The sequence below is a fragment of the Primulina eburnea genome, chromosome 1 (genome assembly GCF_022965805.1).
Source record: "Primulina eburnea isolate SZY01 chromosome 1, ASM2296580v1, whole genome shotgun sequence".
NCBI lineage: Eukaryota > Viridiplantae > Streptophyta > Magnoliopsida > Lamiales > Gesneriaceae > Primulina > Primulina eburnea.
Genome location: NC_133101.1, coordinates 22,727,354 through 22,736,312, shown reverse-complemented (window position 1 = coordinate 22,736,312; position 8,959 = coordinate 22,727,354).

Sequence of the window (8,959 nt, the reverse complement as noted above, 5' to 3'; positions counted from 1 at the left end):
TATGCGTCTAGACAGTTTAATGTTCATGAGAAGAATTACTCATGACCTCGAGCTTGAAGCAGTAGTATTTGCTCTCAAGATATGGAGATATTACTTATATAAGGAAAATGCAAGATTTCACTGATTATAAAAGTTTGGCGTATTTTTCACCCAGAAAGAGTTTAATATGAGGCAGCAGAGATGGTTAGAGTTGGTGAATAATTACGACTACGATATTAGCTACCATCTGGGAAAGGCTAATGCTGTCGCGAATGCTTTGAGTAGAAAGAAGACATTTATTACTCAATTATCAGTTCAGAGACCATTGCAGTCAGAGATTCAGCGATTCAAGCTTTCAATGTATGCTGGGGCGAGGCCCCCAATCTTTCTACTATGACAGTACAGTAGATTCTGAGGGATAGAATCCACGAAGGCCGGTCTTCTGATGAGCAGTGACAAAAATGGAGACTGTGAGAAGAATCTAAAGGCCGGAAGCTGTATTCCGATGATGATGGCCTAGTTCGATACCGAGATCGACTATGGGTTCCTAGTGGCGATTCAATAAGAGAGGTTATTATAAAAGAAGCTCACAATACCCTGTAGTCCATTCATCCTGGAAGTACGAAGATTTATAAAAACCTGCAATCATTGTATTGGTGGCCGGGCATAAAGTGAGACATCTTACGTTTTGTCTCCGAATGTTTGACATGGAAGAAAGTTAAGACAGAGCATCAGAGGTCAGCCGGGAAGCTTAAACCACTTCCTATTCCCGAGTGAAAATGAGAAAATATTACGATGGATTTTGTAATGGGATTGCCAAGGACTACAAGGAGATTTAATGCCATCTAGGTGATAGTTGATCGTCTTACGAAATCAGTGAACTTTATACCTATTAAGACGACCTTCACCATGACACAGTATGCAGAGCTGTATATCCGAGAGATAGTCCGACTGCATGGAGTTCCTGTATCTATTGTTTCTGACAGAGATCCGAGGCTCACATCGTCCTTCTGGAAGAGTTTGCATTCGGTGATGGGAACAAAGTTGTTGTTCAGTATAGCGTTTCATCCTCAAATTGATTGCCAGTTCGAAAGGGTGATTCAAATTTTGGAGGATCTACTCCGAGTTTTTGTGATCGATTTCAAAGAAAATTGAGAACCAAAGTTACCTCTAGTGGAGTTCACCTATAACAATAGCTACCAGTTGTCTATAGGTATGACTCCTTACGACGCACCTTATGGGAGAACATTTAGATCACCGATACATTGGGACGAGGTTCGTGAAAGAGGAGAATTTGGTCCGGAATTGATCAAGCAGACAGCAGAGCTATAGTCAAAATCCGAGATAGGATGAAGAATGCTCAAAGTCTCTAGAAAAGTTACGTTGATAAGCGACGGAGGGAGCTAGAATTTGCAGTGGGTGACCATGTATTCGTGAAAGTGTGCAGCACCTATGAAGGGTGTTATGAGATTTTGCAAGAAAGACAAACTCAATCCGAGGTTCATAAGACCGTTTGAGATTTTAGAGAATATTGAGACATTAGCTTATAGAGTGACGTTGCCACTGAAACTAGCTTGAGTGTATAATGTGTTCCATATCTCGATGCTGCGAAATTACATGTCAAATCCCTAACATATACTGAATTATGAACCTCTATAGTTGACTCCAAATATGTCACACAAGGAAAGGTCTATACAAATTCTAGATAGACAAGAAAGAAGGCTCCAAAATAAGGTTATTCAAATGACCAAAGTCAAGTAGCTAAATCATGCGGAGGAGGAAGCTATCTGGAAACTGAGACAGATATGAGGAGTCGATACCCAGAGTTATTTGGTAAATTTTAATTTCGTGGACGAAATTTCATTTAAGGCAGGGAGGAATTGTATGGTCCAAAATGCAATAACGTAATCCAACTGCATGAAAATCTAGGAAAAATAGAAAATGACTAATTGAATTATTTCAATTGCATTTTTTAAATGTTGTAGGCATGTTTACATGTTTAAAAATATGATTTTCTATTATGCATAAAACCGTGTTTTCAAGGGTTATTTGAGAAATGATCGAGGAACGGAGACTGGAGACCGTAAAGGGAAAATATTTTTATTAAATGATTATTTTTAATTATTTAATCTATGGTATATTTAATATGTTATTTTCGAAAATGCTAACTTTTGAGGTGTTTTTACACGCCGAGTCGTATTTTAAATCGGTAATAGATTTTTGACGAAAATAGTGACTTTTGGAGGATCGGTTATTATTTCGAGAACTTCTCAAAATGAAATAATTTTCTAATTTATAATGGGCCTATTATACCAAGGTTATTGTGCCTCAATTCCTACCCAATTATTTATATCAAAAAAAGGATTTCTAAACACTAACATACAACACAAAACACACGCACACCAAGCTTCAAAAACACTATGACTCTCTCCCTACCACACATGACCATACACAACATGTTTTCAAGGATTTCTCGTCCTTTTTGAGGAATAAAAACGCAACAAGGTTCCTCAATCTCTCCACCAACGTTCTTCACTTCTCAAATTTTTTTTCGTGTATGAAACACACAAAGACACGCATTAATCTTTCTTCACTCCTCGTCTATACCATATTATGTGTATTTATACATGTGTGCATGAAAAGTATGACACCCTTCTTATATTTTTGTTTTTATGGCAATACATGATCAAATTTTGATTTCCTTGCTTCTAAATTCATGGTATTGATTCACAAAGGGGATGCCATAGTAGGGCCATTAAAAAAGGATGTTTTTCCATAGGTTTAAGTGTCCATAGAGGCATGGCTAAGGGCTGGACAAGAAGGGTAACATGCTGAATGAAAATTTGGGGTTTTAAGGGGCTAGGGTTTTGGTTTTGGTGTCTAGGGAGGTTCAGGCTGGTACAAGGGCTAGGGATGGATGGGTCCTACGATGGTTGATTCATGGCCCTAGATGGATCAAGGGGCGGCTGGTACAAGGGCTAGGGCTGGAACGTGAGTTTGAGTCGCACAAATATTCAAGGGCACGACTTGATGGGTTGCAAGTGCATGGATAACTAGGGCTGGTCCAATTGAGTCCTAAGGGTTTATTCGAGGTCCTAGGATGGTTGCATAGGGTCTGGATATGATGGCTAAGGGCTAGGCTCGATGGATTTGAAGTTGGTTTGGAAAAGGGTTCGAACAAGGGCAAGGAAAATTAAGTAGGCTTTCTAGGCTATTCTGAGCATTATAATTGGCTGGATTTGGGTTACATAGGATATGGTTAGGTGTTAATAAGCTACGGTTAAGGTTTGGTAAAGTTTGGTTATGTTTCGAGTTGACTCGGGATAAAACCGTGATATAGGTTCAAGTTTTAAAACGAATTGAGAAATTAGTCGAAGAGTTTAAGTTTACATTTAAGAAATGTTTATGGGTGTATTTTAAGGTGTTTTGTTAAGTTTGGATGGATTTGGGTCGTCGTTTTAAGGTCCAAGGGTAAATTGGAAAAGTTAGGGTTTCAATGGCAAAACGGTCATTTTACACCTGAAAAATGTAAGACGTCCTGGAAATTTGTTGAATGCTGTAATGAATGTTAAAATTTTATTTTGAAATATTATGGAATTTTATGATGGAAAACGATAAATGCTAAAAGAAGTGTTGCATGCTTGGTTTAAAAGAAAATGATATCAATGCATGAATTTTTATTAGTGATGGATGCGATAAAAATGTTTGAAGGAGTTGACTTGATTGTACTAATACGAATATGAATATGAAAGGATATTATGATATGTAAGGCCAATGCTCAGTTGACGGGTGAGAGTGTCGCTGATGTCCCCGCCGCCTGGTACCATGGTTAAATGTAAGATTGATCAATCGACCTATAGCTGATACGAAAGTCACAATTAATGATCTGAATTAAATAAAGGGAAACATATACGTAAGATTGATCAATCGACCTACTTAAAGCATCTGCGGCCACATTAGCTACATTAGCCTTCCCCGGGTGGTAGCTAATGTCGCAATCATAATCCTTAACCAGATTTATGGAGTCAAGTCAATGCCATAGCATTCTAGGATGAGTCTCGATGTGTTGCTTCACGGTCCATATGTTGGAGTTGGGAGAATTATGTCGCAAGTCATTTACTCCAGAGGACCCGGCGCCCGAGCGGTAACTTCTTACCGCCCGAGCGCCACTCTCATTGTCCGAGGGTAGTATTCCAGTAGACCTCGTGCTCGAGCGGTAAGATGTTACCGCCCGAGACCGGCACCAGCTGAGGGAAGTTTAACTTTTCTTTTAGTTTTAAATACAAATAGTGGGTTCGTGTCTTTCATTACTTGGGAAATTTCTTACTCTATGTTAAGATTGTTTCGGGGATCGAGTCATGGGTTAGTAGGTCGATTGAACGATGTCAAGTCCTGAGCGTTTTAGAACTTCATAAGTCAATTGTTACTTCGGGAGGTGAGCACGACTATTACGTCTAAGTTATCGAAATCAAGTGCATGAAAGTATGTTAGTATGTGCAGCAGTGGCCTCAAGCGAGACCCAATGAATCCCTCAACACCATGTAAGTATGTTCGACGTGCAAAAGAAAATATTTTATGTTTTTGAGGTATGCTAAATGTCTTGTGAGTAATTATGAACGGGTTTGGAAGCTGATGAACGTGGCTAGGGACCTCTCCACCCCGGTAAAGCATGACCGGGTTTAGATCAGGATTGGAAAGCGGTAAAGCATGACCAATGACCAATCCACCCGGTAAAGCATGATCGGGGATTTCATGTATATGGTAATGGACATCCCTGCCAGCCCAATACTGTTGTTTAGTCTGATCAGACGCACTATGTTATGGGTCACTTGCTTTAAAACATATCTCTACGCAAAATGATGATGTTTATGTAAGTCCAAATATGTATGATGCAAGCATGTTTATGAAAAGTTTTACAATATGTTGGCACGTCTACGTTTATGCAAGTACGTTCAAGTTTCAGTATGTACGCTCTAATTTAAAATGCAAGCGCTTTTATTATGTATTACTTTTTATCCCCAGTTTATACATGTTGAGTCTTTAGACTTACTAGACTTAATCGATGCAGGTGAGGACGAGTATGAGGAGATGAGACGACTCGGTCTGCGCATGAGGCTAAATCCAAGGACCGCCTACGTTTTTTTAAGAACTTATGCATGTTGATTCAAATACTCTGATTTTTATGAGATTGTTTACTATGTTTAAACGATTACCTTTTTGAAAACTCTGTTTGTAATTGTTTTATTTAAAATATTTTTAGACGAACATATTATTTTAACCTAATTAGAAAGTTTATTATTCATTTAAGAAAATTTTTTATTTTTTTCGCAAATTTAAATAGTTTAAAAGTACGGAACGTTATAGTCATCCTCAACAGAATACAATCTCAGAACCTTGGACTCGTCTCTCATTCTTCATTTCTGCAATTGCTCATCAGAAGACTGACTTGCTCGAATCCCGTCTCTCAATGTCGACTGAACGGTAAGGGTAGAAATATTAGGAGCTTCGCCCCTAGCATACACTGCAAGCTCGAATATCTTAATTTCGGCATGCAGTGGTCTTTGAACTGACAACTGATCTATCATTTCATTCGTCTTACTTAAAGCATCTACGGCCACATTAGCTACATTAGCCTTCCCCGGGTGGTAACTAATGTCTCAGTCATAATCCTTAACCAGTTTTATGGAGTCGAGTCAATGCCATAGCATCCTAGGATGAGTATCGATGTGTTGGTTCATGGTCTGTATGTTTGAGTTGGGAGAATTATGTCGCAAGTCATTTAGTCCAGAGGACCCGGCGCCCGAGCGGTAACTTCTTACCGCCTGAGCGTAACTCTCACTGTCCGAGTTTAGTATTCCAGTAGACCTCGCGCTCGAGCGGTAAGATGTTACCGCCCAAGCGCGGCACCAGCTGAGGGAAGTTTAACTTTTTTCTTTTAGTTTTAAATATAAATAGTGGGTCCGTGTATTTCATTAATTGGGACATTTCTTACTCTATGTTAAGATTGTTTCGGGGTTCGATTCATGGGTTAGTAGGTCGATTGAAAAAGGTCAAGTCCCGAGTTTTTTTGAACGTCATAAGTCAATTATTACTTCGGGAGGTGAGCACGACTATTACGTCTAAGTTATGGAAATTAAGTGCATGAAAGTATGTTAGTATGTGCAGCAGTGGCCCCAAGTGAGATCCAATGAATCTCTCAACATCATGTAAGTCGACGTTCAAAAGTATATATTTTATGTTTTTGAGGTATGCTAAATGTCTTGTGACCAATTATGAACTGGTTTGGAAGCCGATGAACTTGGCCAGGGACCTCTCCATCCCGGTAAAGCATGAACGAGTTTAGATCAGGATTGGAAAGCGGTAAAGCATGACCAGGGACCAATCCACCCGATAAAGCATGACCGGAGATCTCATGTATGCGGTAATGGACATACCTGTCAGCCCAATACTGTGGTTTAGTCTGATCAGACGCACTATGTTGTGGGTCACTTGCTTTAAAACATATCTTTATGCAAAATGATGATGTTTATGTAAGTCAAAGTATGTATGATGTAAGCATGTTTATGAAAAATTTTACGATATGTTGGCACGTTTACGTTTATACAAGTACGTTCAAGTTTCAATATGTACGCTCTACTTTAAAATGCATGCGGTTTTATTATGTATTGTTTTTTATCCCAGTTTATACATGTTGTAGTGTCCAAATTCAGTACACGTATAACCCATGCATTTATTTAATTATTAAAGCACTTATTGAATTTAAAATTAGTCTTAGTGGTGCATGATTTTGTTAAATGTATTATTTTAGATTTTTATGTTTAGGTGATGCACGTTAAAATGTTTTTTTTCGAGTTTCATGTTTCAGGCGATTATTCGATGTGGGATCTAGGAAAAGACCGGCGACAATTTTTGGCAAAATTTTAACGTGATATTTTTAATTTAAGTTAATGATGGGGAATTTTAAATAATTTATTTAGTTTCAGCAATTTTAAAGCCTAAATTATTTATTTAGAAATTTTAGAATTTTAAAACTTTTAAAGTTTGGTTAGTGTGCAAATTATTTTAAATTATGGGATTTAATTAAAGGTAGAGGAGGGTTAGTTTTTTTATTTAGTTGTTAATTATTAATTAAACAAATTTTTTTCCTAATTAACACTAATCACACGCACACACACTTTTACACCAACTAAATATCGGTATAAACACACACACACACACTTCACTATTCAGAAATTTTATCATTTTTGATAAGAGAAAACCTAGGGTTCTTCCTCATACAGCAGCTGCCCCTTCCTCTGATTATTTCCAGCGAGTTTTCGTCATTTTCGTTGCAAGAAAATAATGCCACAATCTTCCCGGATCAAGCCTCGCTTCCTTCCCGCTTCGGTATCGTCGTTTCGGTAACGTTAAAGATTTAAAGGCACGTATATTCTGTTATTTCTGCATCGATCTCGTAATATTATGCGTTGTGTTGTTATTTATGCGTAAAAATACATGTGTGATGTGTAGAAGTCTAAGCAATGTTGTTTGGATAAATTGTGAAACAGTTTTTGGAACAGAAATCACGTTTTTACTGTCTTTTCAAAAACTGCGATTTTTCGGTCGTGATTTTGAGAAAAAATTCAACATGAAAATTGTATAACTTTTTGATACCTTCGATTTGATATAAAATTTAAAATATTTGGATAAAAAATGAGTGAGTGATGACCCTTTTCGTGGGACTGCTCAAACTGCATTTTCTGAAAATTATGTTAGTGATGTGTTCTTGAAGTTATTTGTTGCAGGCTTCGTTGGGCATCGCCGGGCTTGTGCTACTGCATTTAGATATATTATGGAATGTATTTAGGTGTTATTTTGTGGTTCGTTTGGGTCGGGTTTGGCTTGGGATGTAATAGAAGTCGTAGGAAGCGAAACGATGCGGAATTACGGGTTATTGTTGTATTGAAGTTACTTGTCGGTGCTTGGGGACGTTTGGGGTGTTTGTACAGGTTGAATCAATGTAATAGCATCCTAGGATGAGTCTCTAGGTGTTGGTTCATGGTCCTTAGGCTTGGATTGAAAGGGTGAATGATTAAGTTAGTAAATTTTGGTGAATTTCCAAATCAGAGGGTACCGGGACCCCGACACGGAGTCTGTGTCCGTTTTCCTTAAAAAATACAAAATTCCAGTGCCTACCTGGACCCGTAGACGGGGTCCATGTACCCCCTTCTTAAAGTTTTTTTTTAGGATTTGATTCGGGGTTCTATATCATGGTTTAGTACGATGGCTAAAATTTATTTATGTGAAAATATAGGATTTGTTTTGGGGTTCTGTATCATGGCTTAGTACGATTATTAAACGAGGTCAAGTCTCGAGTGATCTAGAATTTCTTAAGCTATTTATTTACTTCGGTGGCGAGCACGAGTTACCTACGTATAAGTTATGCAAGATAAGTGTTTGAACTTATAGTAGTATGTGCAGCACTGGTCCCAAGCGAGATTCAACAAATCTTTCAACGCCAAGTAAGTATGTTCGGCGTGTAAAAAAAAATTATTTTCATGTTTTGAGGTATGCTAAATGTCTTGTGACCAAATTATGTATGGGATTGGAAAGCGGTAAAGTATGACCAGGGACCAATTCACCCCGTTAAATTATGAACGGGTTTAGATCAGGATTGGAAAGTGGTAAAGTATGACCAGGGACCAATCCACCCGTTAAATTATGAACGGGGATTTCATGTATGTGGCAGTGGATCTTCCCTGTCAGCCCAATACTGTGGTTTAGTCTGATCAGGCGTATTTATATATGGGTCACTTGCTTTGAAACATGCCTCAACGCAAAATTACGAAGTTTATGTATGTTCGAGTATGTACAAGTATGCAAACATGGTAAGAAAAATTTTCACGTTATGACACGTCTATGTTATGTATGTATATTCAAGTTTAGTGAAAGTTCAAGTTTCAAGTATGTATGCTCTATTTTAAAGTCGCATGTGGTTTTA